The sequence below is a fragment of the Xenopus tropicalis genome, chromosome 4 (assembly GCF_000004195.4).
Source record: "Xenopus tropicalis strain Nigerian chromosome 4, UCB_Xtro_10.0, whole genome shotgun sequence".
Classification (NCBI taxonomy): domain Eukaryota; kingdom Metazoa; phylum Chordata; class Amphibia; order Anura; family Pipidae; genus Xenopus; species Xenopus tropicalis.
The window spans coordinates 95,108,840-95,132,365 of NC_030680.2; the positions used below are offsets into that span (position 1 = coordinate 95,108,840).

At 36.7% G+C, this 23,526-nt stretch overlaps 1 protein-coding gene across 1 annotated transcript in view; it reads right to left on the reverse strand.

Moving 5' to 3' along the window:
• agbl4 (ATP/GTP binding protein-like 4) overlaps window positions 1-23,526 on the reverse strand; it is an 809,806-nt gene that overhangs the window by 272,046 nt on the left and 514,234 nt on the right. The gene's annotated exons all lie outside the window — the stretch shown is intronic.

Sequence of the window (23,526 nt, forward strand, 5' to 3'; positions counted from 1 at the left end):
TCCCCATCTTGTATGGGAAGGGAGGATTCAGCCTTGTATCATGGCATCTATATGGATGTATATATACAGAATATAGTGAGTCGGCTTCTAACTTAAATAACTGACAGCAGAACATGTGCAGTGAATCAGCAGAAAAGACGGGGAGCTACTGGGGGGCATCTTTGTAGGCACAGATCTTCCCTGCTAAAGTGCTGAAACAGGATTGCTAAACTATACATGTCACACTGCCATGTTTCAAATTGCCTTTTCAAGGCTTTTCCATCTTGCAAATGGCCTGTTGGTGTGCTGCCCCATAGAGAGACATAGCCACTCTTAGGGGCACATTCATTAAAGTACGACAGGTCCGAATACATTTTTTAAGTATTTTCTGTGATATTTTCATGAATTTGTGCGACTTTTTCGTCCTTTGCGATGATTTGCGTGCCAAGTTGTGCAACAAAATCGTATTTGTCACAACGAGTACGAACGTTTTGGATTCATTCAAGCTTCGATATCGTGACTTTCCTTGGGCTAGGTTGGAGCTGCAGAGTGCCATTGAGTCTTATGGGAAGCTTCCAAAAACATGCACAGAAGGATCAAAGTCAGAAAGTTTTTCGCACCAATTACGATCGTTGGATATGAAAATTTCGGATTGTACCACAATATTTTTGTATGACCACGATGCAAATTTTCGCGGAATTAACGCACATCAGAAATTATCGTGTTTAGAATCTTTAATTTGCTACTCAGTTTGTAGGCATGGCTAGGAGGGTTAGATAGCAATTCCTTTTCTCTATGCCTATGGGCTTAAGCGTTTAGATTTTAGTCTTCTTTGACGAACGTAGGGATATCGATCATACACTTAAATGCAACAATCTAAAACTAACTTTAATACTGATATTGTAGGATAAAGCCCTAAAAATAACAAATTGGAGGATGTTCTGAACATGAAATAGTTGGCAGACACCAATTGTACGAAAGTGACTTGCATTGTTGGTCCTCCAAGGATGTCGTCAGATACACAATATATGTGCAGATTTTATCTTTATCTGACTGAAATTTTCCAACCTATCTGATTGCCTAAAACGGCCGATCGCCATGGTACGCAAATTATCAGGAGGATAATTTTGAGCCCACACATGGTCCGAAAATCGTAAGAAACTAGGTTTTGTACGATTTTATCAGTGCGTGTTTGGTAAAACGTGCATTTTATTGGTCGTGCACCTCAATAGAACTTTTGGAGACTAGTGCAGGCACATTTACTTTTATATTTACAGTGGTGTGAAAAACTATTTGCCCCCTTCCTGATTTCTTATTCTTTTGCATGTTTGTCACACTTAAATGTTTCTGCTCATCAAAAACCGTTAACTATTAGTCAAAGATAACATAATTGAACACAAAATGCAGTTTTTAAATGAAGGTTCACGTTATTAAGGGAGAAAAAAAACTCCAAATCTACATGGCCCTATGTGAAAAAGTAATTGCCCCCCTTGTTAAAAAATAACTTAACTGTGGTTTATCAATTTCAATTTTCAATTTCAATATCAATTTCTGTAGTCACCCCCAGGCCTGATTACTGCCACACCTGTTTCAATCAAGAAATCACTTAAATAGGAGCTACCTGACACAGAGAAGTAGACCAAAAGCACCTCAAAAGCTAGACATCATGCCAAGATCCAAAGAAATTCAGGAACAAATGAGAACAAAAGTAATTGAGATCTATCAGTCTGGTAAAGGTTATAAAGCCATTTCTAAAGCTTTGGGACTCCAGCAAACCACAGTGAGAGCCATTATCCACAAATGGCAAAAACATGGAACAGTGGTGAACCTTCCCAGGAGTGGCCGGCTGACCAAAATTACCCCAATAGCGCAGAGACAACTCATCCGAGAGGCCACAAAAGACCCCAGGACAACATCTAAAGAACTGCAGGCCTCACTTGCCTCAGTTAAGGTCAGTGTTCACGACTCCACCATAAGAAAGAGACTGGGCAAAAACGGCCTGCATGGCAGATTTCCAAGGCTCAAACCACTTTTAAGCAAAAAGAACATTATGGCTCGTCTCAATTTTGCTAAAAAACATCTCAATGATTGACAAAACTTTTGGGAAAATACCTTGTGGATCGATGAGACAAAAGTTGAACTTTTTGGAAGGTGCGTGTCCCGTTACATCTGGCGTAAAAGTAACACAGCATTTCAGAAAAAGAACATCATACCAACAGTAAAATATGGTGGTGGTAGTGTGATGGTCTGGGGTTGTTTTGCTGCTTCAGGACCTGGAAGGCTTGCTGTGATAGATGGAACCATGAATTCTACTGTCTACCAAAAAATCCTGAAGGAGAATGTCCGGCCATCTGTTTGTCAACTCAAGCTGAAGCGATCTTGGGTGCTGCAGCAGGACAATGACCCAAAACACACCAGCAAATCCACCTCTGAATGGCTGAAGAAAAACAAAATGAAGACTTTGGAGTGGCCTAGTCAAAGTCCTGACCTAAATCCTATTGAGATGTTGTGGCATGACCTTAAAAAGGCGGTTCATGCTAGAAAACCCTCGAATAAAGCTGAATTACAACAATTCTGCAAAGATGAGTGGGCCAAAATTTCTCCAGAGCGCTGTAAAGGACTCGTTGCAAGTTATCGCAAACGCTTGATTGCAGTTATTGCTGCTAAGGGTGGCCCAACCAGTTATTAGGTTCAGGGGGCAATTACTTTTTTACACAGGGCCATGTAGGTTTGGATTTTTTTTCTCCCTAAATAATAAAAACCCTCATTTAAAAACTGCATTTTGTGTTTACTTGTGTTATCTTTGACTAATAGTTAAATGTGTTTGATGATCAGAAACATTTTGTGTGACAAACATGCAAAAGAATAAGAAATCAGGAAGGGGGCAAATAGTTTTTCACACCACTGTATATGTGTAAATGTATATATATTTACCCACAGAAATATAGCCTCTTGCTGGTGTAGCCTTGTGTATTTTGGGAGCTCAGGCAGCAGCAAGACATGTTGCCCTGACTCTATTCATGAAGAAACATTACTGCCAACACCTTGCTGCACTGAAAGCTGTTAAGACAACTTCTCTCCATGATTAATCAATAAAGAAAAGTTGCTGCTTCTAGGGAAACAGCCAAACATGTCAGCATTTCATGCATTTAACTCCCTTATACCCAGTGAAAAACATAGTATTAATAAATGTCCCAAACCATGGTTGCTATCAGAAATCTTGGGGCCCACATTATCTAATAAAATTAGGCCACCGCACCTGGCCCCAAACATAGCTACATAACCATTTTCACCTGGGCCCCAATCTACCCAAAATGACACAGGACCCAAGTTGTATGTGTAAAAAACCGTGCCCCAAATAGTAGCCATGCCCCAGCCTGCAAGCATACTATTTAGTCTCTCAATTCTGAAATTGTTATAAATAGTACTAGCCTTTTATTAATAGATTTGCCTATTAAGTAAATGATGCTATGATACTAAGTTCCATTATAAACTGCTTCTTGCATTGGCAGAACTCCTTAGGGTACGTACCCATCTGTATTTTCATCTGCTTTTGATGTGTGGTAAAACTATTTTATATGTTAATTGATCTTGACCAATTTAATCAGAATCCAGGTTTAATGTCTTCTCCCATGAGTACAGACCCACAGGGCAAAATGAAATCAGTTACACTTGTAATGGTGTACTGAGAACACAACATATTTTGGTCACTCAAGGTAACCTTCCTCAAGATGAACAAACCACATACAATCCCTTAAAAGGTTAATATACCACCAGTGCAATTTTAAAGCCTAAACTCCCAGTGATGACATCGCAGTAAACAAGTTGCATATTCAGGCTTAGAAAGTTATGTCAGGATGCCTATAAATGTCAGTATACCCCAAAATAATAATGATCAACATCGCTACATTATGAAATATATGTCAAAAAGATGCGATGAAAACACAAGAGACATGAAAACAGTAAAGAAAGCACAGTACAAGAGCAGAAGAGAAAGAGAACTACTATACCTTATACTGTGAGGTTATAATGGAATGAAGTAAAATAACAAAATCTCAATTTAGTAAATGCCCACTGATTAAATTGAAATAAGCATTCCTGTGTCTCATAAGAAGATCGTTTTGGCTATATCAGGCTAGGATTGGCTGAGAGTTCTGCAGGATTCCCAATTTGATCCTTGATAAATCAGGGCCTTATTCTAACTGCAGTAGCCAGCAGTGGCGTAACAACAGAGGAAGCAAATTCCTAGGTTGCTGGGGAGTAGGGCGTGGGGGCGTGAGGGGCCTGGACCAAGGGGGTCTGCTTCCTCTATTGATGCATATATATCCCTGCTCCCCGCAGCCCTCAGGGGAGGACAGATTTATACGCAAGTGAGTTGCGGGATGTGTACAGTCTGGAGAAAGGCGCCAGGTAGGGTTTTCCACTTTGCCTCGGGCCCCTTTGAAGATTTTTTTTGCAGGGGGGCAGGGCAGAGTAGTTACACCACAAGTAGACACATAAAAAACTAATTGTTGACTAGTTTCTAGGTCATACAATTGCAATGAGCAGTACAGGATGAGACTGGGTTTCATGAAAATGCAAGGAGAAATTATTTACTTGTCATCCAGTGCTGGACACTTTACTAGTACATAATGAAGGACCAATAGTTTCCTATATATCTGCTAAACTGGATTTAAACTGTTATAAAAAGGCATTTTATTTAAAAAAACGAATAAGTATTTATAAGGGGGCCAACATATTCTGCGTGTTGTTCAATAGATGGGGAGTAGATATGAGACTGTAGAAATGCTACCTATTGAACTAACTGGCATGAATCAAGTGAACTTCCCCTGAGGGGATAAGATGCCACTTGTATATTATGTTTTTGATATTGAACAGGAATAGACAACTGGCCGTGAAAATTACTTTACAAAGCATTCAAGAGAGTAGAATTTAAATGTATACAGGTATATCTATTATCCAGAATGCTTGGGATCTGGGATTTTCCAGATAAGGGATCTTTCTGTAAATTGGATCTATATACCTTATTCCTATAAGTCTGCTAAATAAACCCAAAAGGATTGTTTTTCCACCAATATTTACTCATGCATCTTAGTTAGGATCAAGTACAAGGTACTGTTTTGTTATAACATGAAAAAGAAAACACTTGGAATAATTATAATTATTTGCTAAAGAAATAAAGCTTAACCAAAGAAGAAGGCTAGAAATGTTGTACACTATGTTTTGGGCGTCTGTACCAGCTCAAGGCAACCACAGCCCTTTAACAGGGAAGATATGTGCCTCCAAAAATGCCCACAGTAGCTCCCCATCTTCTTTTTTGTTTATATGCTTTGCTTATTAGAAGATAATGCAATGACAAATACCAAGCTGGAAGTTATGGAGATCAAGATGATTCTGGGAAAATTCTATAAAAAGCCAACCAGGAAAAACCTAAACAATGCATGTGGACTGAGATACATTACTTAGGCGTTACTTTCATAGAAATTCAGCTGGAAAGACTGTAATATAATATACCCCTGCATTACTCTTTCAAGTCCACATCCCACCTGACATAATAAAAAGGCATATTTCTACGTTTACATTATTAAAAAATAGAACCAAATAAACAAAAAAAGACAGCGTGGCCCAGCTAGAGCCCAAAACTGAAAGTCATAGAACAACAACATCACTTAACTCACAGTACAATAAATACTGTGGTTAGACAACCCACTGTGATGGGTCAACAAGCAGAATAGACATAAAAGGCACAGCAATCACATTCTGGCAGTAATCCACCAAACGCAGCTTTGCATTCACTTTACCAATGTCAGTGTTTTCCTCTCATTGTTACTCCCAGATCAATTTCAGGCAGAGATCTGCAATATCTGAATATAAACATAACAAACATTTCTTGCAAGCCCCTGATACCAAAACTCTGCCTCATATTAATGCTTTTGATTTCTGCAGGTAACTAAAATTTTTCCCTTAGAAAATAATCACACATTTCTTGTCAGCCTGCCAGTGTTTGGACTATGCGGCATATTGATCAAGGAATGAATCTACAGTTCACCAATGGCAAACAGTTCACTTAAAATTTTGAGGCATATTTATCAAAGATTGAAATACTGTCTAGTCTTAATAAATATGCTCTTAAAAATCAAATACAAGTGAACAGTGAGCTGGAAAGTTTTTCAAGCTTTGATGAAATTACCCCATAGTCTACAAAAGGTTATGCATTTATTTACAGAGGGTCAGAAATAATTTATCTTTCTAAAGAAGAAGAGATTTATGTTTTTAGCCTGCAAGATTTAGGGGCTGATTTACTAATCCACGAATCCAAATCCCGAATGGGAAAAAATCCGAATTGGAAACGAACATTTTGTGACTTTTTTGTATTTTTTGCGGTTTTTTCGGCGCCGTCGCGACTTTTTCATAGCCGTTACGACTTGCGAGAATTGTTGCGACTTTTTGTAGCCGTTACAACTTGCGCGAATTGTTGCGACTTTTTCGTATTGAGTGCTAGTAAACGGAGGGCAAACCTTTCCGATTTTTTCGCGACGGCTACGAAAAAGTCGCAACAATTTGCGCAAGTTGTAACGTCTACGAAAAAGTCGTGACAATTTATGAAAAAGTCGCGATGGCAACGAAAAAAAACGCAAAATATCGATCATTACGAAAAAAACGCATTCGGACGCTTTCGATCCGTTCATGTATTAGTAAATCGGCCCCCCAGTTACTGAAAGATAAGAGATGTTCTTCTCTACAAATGAAGAGACTTCTTCAGTGTTAGTAAGATACTTAGATATGGTTCTATTACACTGGACTTCTGATAGATATTGGACAACATGATAGACAATAGTAGCAAAAATAATAAAGAATCTCAGAAGAAGTTGTGGTTCCATTGTTTTCATATTTTGTGTGTGGGCAATAAACTCTATTCGGGATCAGGTGGTACTGCATATGTTATATCATTTTTTATATATTTTTTCTATATAATTTTTATGTTTTTAAGATAATTTGCTTATTAAACAAGCAGAAGGTATTCAAACAGACATTCTGCTGTTCCAAGGTAAGTTGACCTACTTTATACCCATGGTAGTGCGAGAAGTTCATAAGTTTGTAACATTAGCGAAGGGTTTTATGAGACAGTCTGGATGCTATTTACAGTGGCTAATTTAACTATGGAAAAAGTAAATCTTTACACGATGTAAAGAAACATTTGTCCATTAATATTAAACGAGCTAATTTGAGTGGGAGTGTAGGGATTTGTGATCTAAAGGAGGTAAAAAGGTAGTTAAGTGATCTTACCCAGCATGAGAAACTCCTATGTGATTCCATGACACATGTACAACAGGAATTAGGAATCATATAAATGAAAAGGAATATTTGTATTAAAAGTATTAAGTATTAAAAAAGGTTCAGTTTTACACAGTGTTGAATTATCCAAGATGAAATACTTTGGAGACAGAGATAGGAGTCTGATTTAAGGGATACCTTAAGGACTGTAACAGTTTCCAGAACCTTAGGATAAAGATTTATTTTTTAAATCAATATGTCTCATGCAGTATGGAGGTTTATATATGCCCTCATGTGTGGGCTCAGATTTCTGATATAAAAAAAAATATTACAATACTTGCTATATAGAGTATATTAGATTAATATAGAGCAGTTTAGACCCGAATGCTTTGCTTTAGGTAAAGGGGAACAGAGAAATCATATACTTGTACAAGTAAAAGGGCTAGTACAATGGGCAGCAGCTGACGTTTGTAGGCAGTTATTGACATACAAACAATCCATGATGCTGCATGCCTGAAGTGGAATTTAATTAAGAGTCCATATGTTTCTCTTAATATTTAAGATACGTTAACTGATTCTGTCTTTGAATGGGTGATCAGCATATTGTATACTGCAAAGGTTACATTCCAACAGAACCACAACACCAGAAGTATTGCTGTTAATATAGTATTGGATATTAATCCAGTTTTGAGTTTTTGTGGAACAAAGCATTGTACTCACTTATTCTACATTACTACTTTCCTGTACCAACTTCATATGATCCTTAGTTTCTGTTCTTCATTGCAGTATTAATTGTGGCCAAGTTGACAATGGTAGTGCACAGCATGCATAATTCAAATCTAGCTAATCGGAGAACAAATCCTGCCCAAAACCATATTTTAAAGGCCACAAAATGGTCTGAAGAACCCAAATTACAGGGAATCGCCAATGAGTGACAATGTGCTGCACATGATACAGACAGAATAGCTTGCTGTTGGGGTAAAATAATTGAATACTTACATTTGTAGGGATTGTGGCCTCCACAGAGAATCTGAGCATTTTTTCAGTAATAACAGAGCTTTGCTTGTCAATACACAAAGGAAAGAAAATTATGTTAGCAACACTTTTCTGTGTTTTTTTTTTCTTTCCCTTTTTTAAAAAATGTGAAAATATACGGAGAGGCATAAAAAATATTACCATGTCCAATAGCACAGAACACTGTCCTGGATGATTGCCTGTGTCCCGAGATTCACCCTCTACATTATTAATGTTTTTTCTCTACTAGAAAGTTCATTTGTATTTACAAGGGCAAGGTTACCATTATTTGCATGGCTGCAGTGCTTAGCGCTCACCAGCAATGTTTATCAAGGTTACATAAGATCAGTAAAAATAATGACAAGCCAGCACAGGCAGCTGGAATGCATATTTTATATTCGCCTACTTTATGCATAGGAAAGGCAATTTTTTTCCTAGGCTTTCCATATTAGTTGTGTTTTTTATTCATGAATCACTGTTCAGGTGGTTATATCGCCTGCAGCTTAAATTCCCTACAAATATCAAAACTGGGCACCTGAGTAAAAAATTTAATACATCCATTTTTATTCTGTTCAATATTCTCCCGCGTCTCCCAGTTGGAATAAATATTCTGACAGATGATTGCATGGAAACACACCATGCGGACTGTGAATTGCAATGTGCACAGTTCAGTTGGGAGATATTTAAGATTAGTTTTTCCGTTTAATCAAATTCAAATGTTTGATGGTTCTACACAAATTTGGTACAGAGTGCTTTTTTATAAGCCTGGTGTGCTGGTGAAATGTGTCTGTGCAGATATGCAGTAGTTATGTAATGAAATATATAGTAGAAAATATCCTCACTAAAACTAGTCAAGCATAGAATATATCACTTAGCCTTTCACTGTACAACAATCTAACAGTTTATTGACACAAATGGTAAGAGCACCACTTATTAATACATTAAATGTTATATTACCAAGTGGGCCTATTTCACTTTCACAATTTCTGAGCTGGAATGTTTCCCCTTTACTAAGTTGTGCATGTATGTGTATGTGGGGATCACACAGGAAGCAAGAATGTGTTAGGAACACTATAACATGATACAGACACTGTGCACTCCTATGGAATTGATGGTTATTGTTCATAATGCTCATAACTTTACCTTTATCACAACACTGGAAAGGTTAACTGTCCTATGGTAGTTCAGACCAAGAACAAGAGAATTATGAAGCTGTTGCGTGAACATTATGTACCTGATGCTATCAAATGACTGTTGATGATTTCTAAACAATGGCTTTTACCAACAGCATACTGCTCAGTTAGGATTGAAATGGTGACCAAACAGAAATATAATTGAAAAAGAACAGTTTGCATAAAAAGTGACTGTTAACTCTCTAAACATCAAAATAAAGTTTTAAAATGGTTGCAAGTTATACTTTGGAAGTAAGAAAGACACAGAAGAAAAGCAATCATAGAGACTTTTTGGATTTATTTATTTTTTTTTTATTTTTTTAAAGGGGATCCTTTACCCAATAAATTGTTTTGCATCATGAAAGAAGTTATAATTCTGGGCAACTTTCCAATATACGTTTAAAATGTTGAGTTGTTATATTGTGATTCAGAAACACAATTGCTATTTAAGTTTCTGTTTCATTTATATTCTTTGCATTTCTGTTTCTAAGTCCAGAAGTAACACAGCAGAATTCAACACATTAGCAGATCTGGAGGAGTACTGCATTTTTATAAACAAGAGTTGGAACCAGAGAATAAAATCATTTGTAGTAGGCACACTTTTGTGATAGGACTATATTCCTAAAAAAATCTTTTGGCCCCAGTTGTAAGATGGGATTTTGTCGTACCAAGCCATTCAATGGTCTAAATTAGACCATCATTATGCCCTTAATGGACATGTAAACCTTACATTTTCCTCCTATGTATAAAGGTTAGGCACATTTCCCCCACTCAAACTGCATAATTTCTACTGCATATATCCCCACCATTCACCAGCACCATCACATTTTTCTAAAACAAATAGCAGCTTTGACTTTGCAGCGATTTTCCCTCTGACACATAAACATGTTTCTCCAGCAGAATGCACAGCTAGAGCAGAGTTTCTATGGAAACCAGCAATGCCACCTCTTCATTGGGTGCTAGACTAGAGGGCGTGTTTAGTAATCTGAGTTGAAAAGGACTGAGAATGCTCAGTAGCCAACAGCTAAAGTCAGGGAGGGAGCCGAGTGATTTAAAGGAAGAGAAGGAATCCTAAGTAATTAAGGGAATGCTTCAGCCTTACTATTAATCTTTTAACACTCAGAGGGGCTGATTTACTAACCCACGAATCCGACCCGAATTGGAAAATTTCCGACTTGAAAACGAATATTTTGCGACTTTTTCGTATGTTTTGCGATTTTTTCGGATTCTGTACGAATTTTTCGGATCCAATACGATTTTTGCGTAAAAACGCGAGTTTTTCGTATCCATTACGAAAGTTGCGTAAAAAGTTGCGCATTTTGCGTAGCGTTAAAACTTAACGCTACGAAAAATGCGCAACTTTTCGCGTAAGTTTTAACGCTACGCAAAATGCGCAACTTTTTACGCAACTTTCGTAATGGATAGGAAAACTCGCGTTTTTACGCAAAAATCGTATTGGATCTGAAAAATTCGTAAAGAATCCGAAAAAATCGCAAAACATACGAAAAAATCGCAAAGTGCCGATCATTACGAAAAAAACGCAATCGGACTCCATTCGACCCGTTCGTGGGTAAGTAAATCAGCCCCAGAGAGTATTAAAAATAAGTATTAAGTATTTAAATATTTGAAATAGGTTGTTCACTAATTGAGTTTTTTTGTGGAGTTTTACATGTCTTTTAATGACAATCTGGCCAAAATAGTTGTTTTGTAGCCTTTCTTTCTATATGTGCATTTAAGTTCAAGCTTTAAGCAACTTTGATTAAGGAGAATGTTTCATTTAGACAATAGAGCATTAAGCATACACTAATAAACAATTTTTCTACTGGCTCACATTACCAATTTTTTTTCCCATATCATTATAACAATACAATTACTATTGATGCCATGAGCAGTAATGCTGCTCGGTATGTGCCTGGGGGGTATCTTGATCTAGTCCCATTCCTTTTCTAACCATATTAATTCCACTTCCAAAACTTGCTGTTTTTTCCCACATAATATTGGCAAGATACGCTGCTTTCTTTCACACGTAAAAGCTAATGCTAATCCATAACCTTATCTTATCCCATTAAGATTACGGCAATACTAACCATTCCCACAAGTCTCCCTGTATGGTCCTGGTTGTTTCCTCCACTTCTCTGAAAGCCACCCTCTTTTTACACCATCCACACCAACTGCTATCTCGCATCTTAACCCTTTCTACATTGCGGCTTCTTACTCCTGAAATTATATCCCTGAATTTCTCTGTAGAGAACATTCTCTAAATCTCTCTCTCTCTCTCTTTGGAGCACTAGCACATATCTTTTCTGCTCCAGTCAGAGGCGTATTTATAATAAAGCACCTGAGGGCCTGTGCCTAGGGTGGCAAGTATTGAGGGTTCTCTAGCCTCTGCTGCGGATTTCCATAGGAAATCCAGCAACGCAGCTGGGTGTTGAGGGGTGTATGGGGGTCACAGGTTCTGTGAAAGTGACGTCACATGCATGACAGAGGGGACGTATTTAGGTCCAGTGACTATGGCAGCACCATACCTAAATACACCCCTGGCTCCAGTCCTGGCACTTTTCCCTTAGGCTACACAAGGTCACACGAAGTGTATTCTCAGCAAGCCAAAAAACACTTGTCAAGAATACGCCCGCTACTGTAAAATTTTTCTACCTGTGCCTGCTTGGGTGCAGGCACACAAAGCCTATATCCACCAAAAAAACTTTGCATTTTTTTGGGATATTGGCTACATTTGCCTGCACCCAAGCATATTCAATGCTTCCCGGTACAGGTACAAGAAGGAGGATTTAACAGTAACGGGGCACATTCTCAGCAAGCGTTTTTCAGCTTGTCGAGAATACGCCACAGCTGACATTAGCCTAAGTACACTTTGCCCTTTGATTTGAGTCTATGTTATTTACCTACTTAGATTTTAATCTCTATGAGGAAGGGGGCCTCTGTCCTGCTGAGTCTTTTAGCACATGGCACTTGATCTCTCGACTTTTGTACTTACTTATTACTATGCTTGTTACTTATTTTTTAGTGTTATATTTATCCTCTCTTTGTATTTTTCTACACTTGTTTGGTTTTCTTTTTCCATGAACTGCATAGCTCACAGTTTGATAAAGGAACAGAAACTCATATGGCCTGTCAGGATATGTCAGTCTATGTAAACGCTATGTCACATTGAAGTCAGGTTGGCAGCATCTTTTTTGCAATTTAAACAAAGTGAAGTGTTAAAGGGGTTAATAGGTTTGCCCTTTAGAGTGCAAGTGTATTAAACAATGCATAAATGTTTTTACATCTGACCTCCCCAAAACATCAAAACTATTAGCTTTCTGTGTTCAGTTAGCAAGCAATTACTTATTCTGTTAGCAATTGGGATTATATCCAAAAGAACACAGTAAAATTTCACGGCGGAGTGAGCCCATATCTCAAAGATGTTAACACGTTTGGTTCTAAAGGAGCACCTGCGTGCACTGTTTAATCTTGTTTAAGGGATCAATATTTCTTTTTTTACTTTCAAAGGCATAAAAGGTTTTCGTGGCCCAAGGCTCTGTCATTCTGTGAAGTGAAAGATCCTTAGTTAAACCATCCGATTTATATGAGGATATTACCCACAATGCCTTGCATACATTTTTAAAGTTGCATTGCCATATAACAATGTCTCAAGAGCAGCAATTATCCACATCTTAGGGGTGATACCATCCTGCTGCAGTAGGGTGATTAGCCATAAATGCTTTGTTTCATGGTACAGGTGTTTTTCTTTGTCACCGTTTGGCAGCAATTAAACCGACCCATACCAAATAAACTATTATTTATAGATATATAAAGAGCTCTTGCATGCCGCCTAATACAATTTTCTGCATATACATATTAACAACATCTGCTAGAAAATAATAAAGCAATTAAAGAGTGATAGGGGAAAGGGAATAGTATGTTGGAGACCATGTTATATACATTAATTAGGCTGTAAGGAGAGTAATGAAGCTGGTCACTCTGTAGAAAATATGAATCTATGATAGTCTTAGTGACCCATCTTGTTATCTTGAGTTACATCCCTTTAAATAACAACACCAAAAGGAAAAGAGATAAAGAGACAACATTTCAGCAGGTGTTTTTTTTTGCAAAATCTGTTTCAGGTAATTTTGTTAGCCCTTTATTGCTATGACTTAAGAAGGATATCAGGGATAACTATTCAATGATAAATGATTTTGATCATTTTTGACAAATGAGTTTTAATTCATAGAAGCTCCCCACATTTTGTGAAACATCTGGTTTAACATGGCATATACTTTTTCCTATTTATTTCAGAGGGAGAATTGTGCATATGGTAATGCAATGTTTAATGTTTGGCCACATGCTTCTAAACATTCTACTAACCTGTATTTTACTGCCGAAGAAAAAGAAAATTATTATTATTACTTATTTATACGTCACCAATATGTTCTGCAATGCTCTTAGGGATAACATCATTCACATCAGTCACTGACACTGTCTAAGATCCCTATTACATTCACACACATTATGGTTAACCTTACTGCATGTTTTTTGGAGAGCATTCAAACAGGACAGATAGTGCCCTGGCTGCAATCAAACCTAAGGCCCCAATTATGGAAGGCAGCAGCGCTAACCATTGTGCTGCTGTGCTACCCACAAAATAAAGTCCCTGGCCATTACTGACTTTTAAAGTGCTTGAATGCCATGAAGTATTTTTGCTTGCTATTATATTTGACAGCCTATTTATATGTAATGTTCTGTTTGCAATAAATAGAGATGTGTAGTATTTTGGTACATGATATGGGCTACAACGTTTTCCCTGGTGCACAAATAGTTAATTTTGACTCTTGACCAGGTAATTGCACTACAGACCTGCCCCACACAAAAAAAAACAGTAGATACACACTTGTATATTCTAAAAAAGCAGTCTTTCAACAAGTACTACAATGCACAATACATAAAGAGAAACACAATGCAAAATGTTGCTGCCATCACACCATCCCAAGAAAACGAATGCCCTGGTTTCTTTACTGAAAAGACTCTCTATGCCCTAAGGAGAGCAAGGAAGCAGCTGGTTTTTCTGTGGTAGTAACAATATAGAGCCAGCTTCCAAAGGTCAAAGAATTGGAGTCCATAATTGAAGAGGAAAAGACAGACAGCAGACAAGTTGATAACAAGGCAGAGTTATATTAAATTGGCTTAATTGGCCACACATAGGCCAGAATGAAGAACTGGTGCCTGTTATCCTGTCTAAAAATATTACAGCCATTGTTACCAGAATTGGAAAATATGCTTTTCTGGGGAGGCCAGTTACCCAATACATGTGTACAGTCAGGCCATTTGTGCTAGTCAAATCAATCACGTGAAAGTTCATACAGCTAAATACACTTTATTAAGAGACCACACATACACAGAAATCATGCAGTTTAACTAGACATTAATTCAACTACATGAAAACATGTATATGTGACCAGAATAGGCAGAGGCGAGGGCAGTAAGTAAAGGAGCACTTTCAGTATTAATGCTTTTAAGAGGAGCTTGAATGACTTATTGGATACAACATAATAATAAGGGCTACAGTGATCTCAAGGGCTACAGTTAGTTTTCTGTATGTATAATGTATGTGTATATACTAAATATATATCAAATTAGTGTGTTAATCCAATAAGAAGTGATAAGTAATGTCCAAATGTCCGAGATAATAGTAAAGTGTAGTTCTTTAAAATATAAATTAAGGACAAATACATCTTAAGATAAATCTTAGCAAAAAGGCAAGTGGCCCAAAGAGCATTTTGTACATTTTGTCTGCCTTTATGTATGTAGACATATTTGATTGTTGTTCTATGGGTATGAGATATGTTGGAGAAGAGACAAGGTTAGGTGATATAATTCTAAGCACTTGAGTTATTTTTATGCCTTTCTGCTCAAAGGATCATTTTACCTGTTTATATACTGTTCAAGGTCTGAAGAGTTTTTAGCGGCTGAATGAATGTATAAATTGCTTCTTTTGCATAATACAGACCATCTCAAGGTTTCAATCAGTACCTGCACTTGGAACTGAAACGTAGTTCCACAGCTCTTTTTCACTGATAATAACTGTATAGATCTTCAGTGCATGCTTGGGTTTACTCCATGACACTGTTAATTGGTTTGTAAGAATTCTCCCTCCGCCTTCCCCTGTTCAACTCTAAAAGCACATCTTCTTCAGGGAGAACCAGCAGACCAGAATAGACTGCGTTCAGCTATTGTTTTATCTCCTGGATTTACATAATCATACAAATACTGGTCAGTTGCAATTTGTCATGTTTTAATTGGTCATAATAAAGCCCTTTTTATGCTAATAAATTTTTTCACCTAATGTCTCCCTTAAGTATGTGTAAGTTAAGAAATGTATTTACAACTTGCTTGCTGAAACATGTAAATGTTGAAACATCTTAAAGGGTTTGTTCACCTTTAAATAAACTTTTAGTATGATGCAGACAGTGCTATTCTGAAACAATTTTCAATTGGCAGTTTTCAAATTATTTTACACAGCTCTTCAGTTTGGAATTTCAGCAGTTGTCTGGTTGCTAGGGTCCAATTTACCATAGTAACCAGGGATTGATTTGAGAGAGTGACTGATATATGAATAGTAGAGGGGCTGAATAGAGCAACAAAAATTAACAATAAAATTGCAGCCTCAGCAATAGTTTTTGGCTGCTGGGGTCAGTGACCCCCATTTGAAAGAGGCAGATGAAGAAGGCAACTAATTCAAAAACTATAAAAGATAAAAAAATTCAGACTAATTGAAAAGTTGCTTAAAATTATCCATTCTATAACATATTAAAAATTAAAGTAACGGTGAACCACCCTTTAAAATGATATACATACAAAGAATTGCTACAGTGTATAACTAGAAGATCCATTCCACGTTCATTGATAAAGATTTTCCATAATCTTATTTGTACAATCATATATATATATATATATAGTTCAAAATAGATGCCGCACTCACAGGACTTTATATATTGATGGAAACACGTCAAACTGAGTTTGACGTGTTTGACGTGTTTCCATCAATAAATATTTTCATTTTTTGCACTAAGTCCTGTCAGTGCGGCATCTATTTTGGACTGTACTACTTCTCTACTATACTGCACCCAGGCATACTCTGACTTGGATAAACGTGAGTGCCTACTTGCATGCATTCTCTCTCTCTCTCTCTCTCTCTCTCTCTCTCTCTCTATTTGATGTACAACTTTACTGTGCCTTTAAAGACCATGTTTAATTAGTTTTGCCATATGTTCTGAAACTGACCTTGTAAGATATAGTGAATCTCTGTTTATTATAAGGGAGTCATGAATCCTGCACATGGAATAACAACCCTACCATGCTATGGCTTTCTTAAAGGAACAGTAACATCAAAAAATTAAAGTGTTTTAAAGTAATTAAAATATAATGTGCTGTTGCTCTGCAAAAAACTGGTGTTTTTGCTACAGAAAAGCTACTATATAAATAAGCTGCTGTGTTGCCATGGGGGCAGCCATTCAAGCTGGAAAAAAGGAGAAAAGGCACAGGTTACATAGCAGAAAACTAGTAGATAAGCCCCATATAATGGGGGTTTATCTGTTATCTGCTATGTGCCTGTGCCTTTTCTCCTTTGAATGGCTGCCCCCATGGCTACACAGCAGCTTATTTATATAAACTATAGTAGTCTTTCTGAGGCAAACACACCAGTTGTACCAGTGCAGGGCAACAGTACATTATATTGTAATTACTTTTATACACTTTCATTGTTTGGTGTTACTGTTCCTTTAAGGTTTTCACTCAGACAGTAAGGCTACTGGGCAAGGATCATGGGTATTTTTCCAAATTGTAAATTAGGGAACCTATAAAAAAAAACCTACTCTTCCAGGGTCAGTTTACAAGTATCTGTCCATGTACACTTCTCTAAGTATATGCAATCAAACATTTTCTCTTAATGCAGGGTCCATTGAAAACTCCACAACACTATACAGTTGTGCTCAGTGCCACTGCCTACCTCCTATTCAAACTAAGTACAGTTGAGCCTATTGAAGGCGGCCACTGTGGGAAGCCTGAAGCTACTGCCACTGCCAGGGTTCACAGCTGTTTGTGTCAACAGGCTCAGCGTAGCTGTGCCTAAAGGATTGGGTGCATCTATCACTGTCAAATTTGCCTCAAAGCATAAGCACATTTGCTTAAGTTTTAGTGCATCAGCCACAATTGTGAAAGATGCAACTCCCCCTTGTGACTGCAATTACTCTGGATTCATGGGAAAAAAACTATACACACTGGGTAAAGAACACAGTAATTTCTTGATAAGTAAATGACCCCCCCTCTTGTCTACAAGGGACATGCATGTACTAAAACTCTTGTTCACCCCACTCAAGTGTGGTAAGAACAACAAAGAACTGCCTTATTTAAGCAGAGCAGACCCGTAATTTCAGAACTAAAAAAGTGAGGCTTATAGAAACACAGAAAGTTTTATAGGATGAAAGCATGTTTGGGCAACAAAGTACTAAAATGACATAATCTTAGTTCAGATCATTTTTATAAGCTGAAATAGCCATTTATCTGAAATTAGATGGCAAATTACTACAAATAATAGGTTTACATTAAACACATATTCTATATCCAATGCAACATTAAATTCTTATTCATTTAATAGTCCCACTTTGACCAAAATGGCTTCTTTGCAGTTTCAATTGAATGGCATTTGTGTTAGCTTTCTTTGTGATTTGTTTGATCATAAATCGAATGAGGTGCTTTGAACCAAATTAGATTTTATTTTGTTCAACCAAGAAGTAATGTGTTCCTGCAGGTGTAACATAAGGTGAGATCTAGGACCACTCGTTTATTGCAAGCAGTTAAGTTGTTACACAATATGATAGATATCTTCTTTTTGCCTTAATGGATTGTAACACAATCAATACAAAGCTGCAAGAATTTGGTTCTGCTCCACCAAATGTAATTGAAAAGCAACTCAAGCAGAAATTTAAAGTGGCTTGAGGTGGATTTCTTCTTTATTTTGGTCTTTTGATTTGGATGAGGATTAAGTCTTAGTAGTTAGTTAGTACTGGCAGTACAAGTGTGTATCATCTAGTATCGTATCCAAAGGAAGAATTCTAGAAGGCAGAAGCTGCAGATTAAAAGTACTTACCGAATAGCTGGATGAGAGGAAGAAAAATCAGCAAAGAACATTCTGAATTTGAAAGGTTACTGTAGCAAGAAGGCATTGTATTCTACTGCAGACTCTGTGAAGTCTGTGAGTGAACTTTCTACCAGAAATATCCATTGATATCCATTGATTTTACATTCCATTCATACTTGAAAGGTATTTTCAAATCTGATGGTATGTTTAATGTGATATTTAATTTGGTAAGTAAGGTAAGAGAATGCACAAAATTGTGATTACAAAAAAGGTTCAGATATTTGCCCTTTTGGCTTCACATTTTACCACTAGAAGTAGTTTATAAACTAATATGTTTATATTTTGTATTATATATATATATATACAGCTTTGAGAAAGGCTAATAAAAACTTTATTCTTGAATATAAGTCCTGTGAGTGCGTCCTGTGATTCCTCGCCGAAGAATATACATCAATACAATAATTCAGGACTGCACCCAGGCATCTATATTTCTTTGTTTCGTGAGTGCCGACATTCTACATTTTGCTTTTCCTATATATATATATATATATATATATATAAATACAGTATATATATCCATAATAATAAGTGTTTATCCCATAAATGTTCAGAATAACTAATAAAACACTTCCACCACCTTTACTAGCGTGATCAAGGTCAAATAATAAATGTTCTTTATCCCCCAGGATATATTTGTGTGCTGGTGTCACCACAACAATTTTAAGTTTACTCTTCTGAGTATAGCATCATAAGCATTGTACTAATGGTGGTGAATAATATCTAGCTGCTGGAGTCTTTTGGACTGCAACCTGAAGGGTTGGCCAATGTCTGGGCCTGAAGTTAAAAGAATGGGTCTTGGGCAATGACGTGACACCACTAGAGAAAAAAAATGAAACATATTGTTCAACCTCTGGCCATCCATCTGCTGGTAAACTAGTTCCCCTTGACAGCCTTCAGTTCTCTTATTATGCTCGGGCTTGAGAAAAAAAAAACCCTATAACCAGCAATTCACTTTTCTAACAAAATAATATTTCTAAGAAGTATTGGTAAAGCTTATCTCTCTGAACTTCACAATAATTTCCACACAGTACAGTATTTTAATATTTGGCGTACAGTATTTTATATGTATTACATTTGTATGTATTATGTATATATGTGCATTTTATGTGTTTCAGTTATTTGGGATTTTTTTTTTGGGGGGGGGGTGGGTTCTGATTACTCCTAAAAACTTATTCTGGTGTTATTAATATGATTCCTCTAACTGATAAAATGAAATGCTTTTTACTGATAGTAGAAGTTAACGCAGAATTCTTTAACAGACATCCACAGTTAAAGACAATAATTAAACAAAGCAATGGACCAGTGCTCACTAATTGTGAAAAGAATTTAACCTGAACGTTAGCCATTTCTCACTCTTCAAGTAAGAACCAGCTAATTAGTACTTCACAATAGTGCCCTATTAATTAAATCAGTTTAGCTGGGCTTGTTAATAACTAAAACATCTTGATTCCCTATGAAGGTTTAAAGGGAATTTCAGGGCTAAATTCCATGTGAGATTTTGTCGGTCAAATTTTAAAAGATCTTACAATGCAACACCAAGCAACAGCACAAGATTTTGTAGGAACCTACAAAATCTTATCTCCATAAGCTGTATATAAAGTCAGATCAGATAAAGTTGGATTGCGTGTTTTGTTCATGCATCTACATCCATTGAATGTATTTCAATGAGAAAAAAAAGGCACCATCAGATTTTATGTTGTTGGATGCAGACGCTGATGACAATCCTTTCATGTGGTTTACACATCAGATGTTTGTATCAGTCCCATTATATTTTAACTCATGCAACTACATCTGACTTGTAGGAAGTCATATCTTACTTGCATGTTGAAAACAAAAATGCTGCTGTTGCACAAATGTAAGTGTATGCAGTTAGAATTAAATAAAGATATGTCCTTTTGATAGGATCCAACTTCTTTTCCAGTCCTAGCTTGTATAATAATTAGCCAAGCATGCAGCTGCACTATACATTTTCTACTGTAGGGGGAAGTCTTCGACACTTCAGACGTGTCTGAGGATTTACCTTTTGAATTACACCACAGGGCTATGCACTCTGTTAAGAATCAGTATCTTCTATGTTATGCTGCTGGCAGTTCAAGAGGCTTATTAAGGTTGATAAATTAGAAATAGCTGTGGAAGAATACAATTTGTACATTGATATAGTTGTAAAAATTCAACCAGATAAAAACCCCAATGAAAATCCCAGTATCAGTCCAGAACTGGATTAAGCCTGATAAAATAGGTTATGTGTATACTTTACTATCAATATTCTAAAGTTTTTCAGTTGTGCCAAAGTATTTTTTTAATTTTTTTTTGCTCTCATCCGGTTTAGTGCTCTTGAAAAATAGTGTACGCCAATACCATGACATTTGTCAAAATGTGTTTCTTTTTAATAGGTCAATACGAAGACAGTTTTCAAATAAAAATATTATCATGTAATATTAATTAGCATTCTAGCTTGTTTATATATGTAATATACACTAAGATGTGCATTAAGATTGCTTTATGCTTACACAAATCCCTTTTGAGGCATGGTATGAACATTTATCAACTATGCTTTTTTTCTGCCCTCATGTGATTTAATATATCAGTCCCTTATTCATATATAGTCATTTCAATTTATATCTAACTATTGTTGACAGAGTTCTGTATCCAATTTTAAACAATGCATATTCAAGTAGTGGTAGACTTTTTGGAGCAGCCCTATTTACAAAGTGGCAGCTGTATATAAAATGTGTGACTGTATGTCTGTGAGCCTGTGTGCAGTTTCTACAGGCAGGTTAACATGCACACAGTGGGGAGATGCAGGCAGTTAATAGCTAAGATCTGACAGCTCGTACATTCACATAACAGTGGTGGCGTTCTCATTTAAAGCCAACTCCCAGGGAGCCCTTTGTTTGTTTGCATACTAGCTTGCCTTTGCATAGAAAGGTTACGTGAATGACACCAGCCGTGGAATAGAATGTGAGTAGATCAGGCTGCCGTGGAACAAAAAGCCTGAGATGCAAAACTGAAAGGTGCAAATTCTGCTATTTAACAAGAAAATCTCTTAGTAATGAAAACATTAACAGTAAACAGAACACTTAAAGACAGACTCTGCTTTCCATAATGTTAGAGTTATGTTATTAGGTGCTGCTTCCAGTAATACGGATGGCATGGAATCATGTATTATAAGCATCACTATAATGGAGCGTCTACAGAAAGACTGCCATGCAATTTCGCTGATTGATGAGAGGTGCTCTCACTTTACCCCCTGCATATATTATACTACATTGCCTGCTTTAGCAGAGACTGCAATTGCACACTCTTGCAGAGTCTATTAACTGCATATGACCCACCACGCACATATACTCAACTAAAGATTCCCCTAATGATGTCCCTTTTAGTGTATAATTTACATAATTGTTTTTGTTCCCCAAATGCATGATCTTGTATTATCGGCACTGAGAATCACCTGCCAGTCATATACAATTTCATCTTTGGGAAGAGATGAAATATCCCGTTCTAAGCATATTTCTTTACATAATTTTGTATGTTATTTTGTTATGTTTTTTGTGAGTAGTAACAAAATATATAAAAGAAACGCTGTACTTTAAAAGGGGGCGTGTCTATATGTAGTATAAAAACAATAGGGATCTTTTTAGACCCCAGAGGCGCAAGTGATATAGCACTAAAAGGCACAAGAGCAACAGCTCTGTTTTTACATCCTTACTGTCCTGCTGCTCAGTACTATGTGCCTCTGAATGATGTGCAAGGCATGGGGAATGCCTAACGCAGGCAAGTTTCATTCAAAGTGCATTGTACAGATATATTTGCACAATGTGCCCTTACTAAACACTAAATTACCCCCAATATGTTATAATGCCAGAATCCCTTCAATATTATGTGTTTGAAGGACAAGAAAAGATAAAATCACTGAAAGGTTGCTACCTTGGGGTGGTGCACCTCTTCTTTAAAAAAATGCAGTGTTTGCACAGGGCCACACTATCATTTTCTTTCATTCTGTGCCAACTCTAGGAGGGCATATACACAGTACAGAATCCCAGGAAAATGTCTGTATTGTGCATGTACTCACCAAATTCCGTCGGGGGTACCTAGGAGACTGGAAAAAGATGGGGGTGAAGCACTCGGCAAAAAAGTTCTCCCAGACCACTGTGTTTTTTTGAGGAAGAGGAGCACAACCTGAGGAAGCTGGTAAGCAGAATCACTGGGAGTGATATATTGCAGCTATACCATCATATGTGGTACAAATTGTGCCCAGGTGAAAAAAAAAAAAATTCTCACTAAAATAAAAATTCACATTTCACATTTCAATGTAATATTCTTCAATAGACTGTTATTGCATTGCGTATTTTAATTGTGCATTGCAAACTTTTAAGGCATACTTTAACAAGTTTTTCATTAAGAAGTTTTATTACATACTCTGTGCACTGTTGCAAACAATAAAATTCGAAAACTTACTTCCACTGTCGGAAGTGGTCGCGTAACAGCTTCTGCATTCGCAAAAGCTATATTAAATTTGTGAAAAGGCAAATTTGTTTGCACAGAGGCATACATTTTTGCATTAGTAATATTTTTTCTGTTACCTACTTTTATTAATTCCCCCCAAAGTGTTTTACCAAAAATGAATACTGATATAGATGGGACTAAGAAAAGTAGTAGTTTGAGGGAGATATACAGTTTAATTAATTTATTCTGTATAAATAATATATACTATTACGTTAGGATAAGATTAAGACGTAAGAAAATTATAGGTAAAGTCAATAGTATAATCCCTAGTTTAGAAAGAATAAATGTAAAATGCCAGGAGAGTTCAGAACACTGAGAGCAGATAAACAGCCTGACTATTCTTTAGGCCGTAGAATTCTGTAACATGAAAGCCTTTTCCAGTGTTAGTTT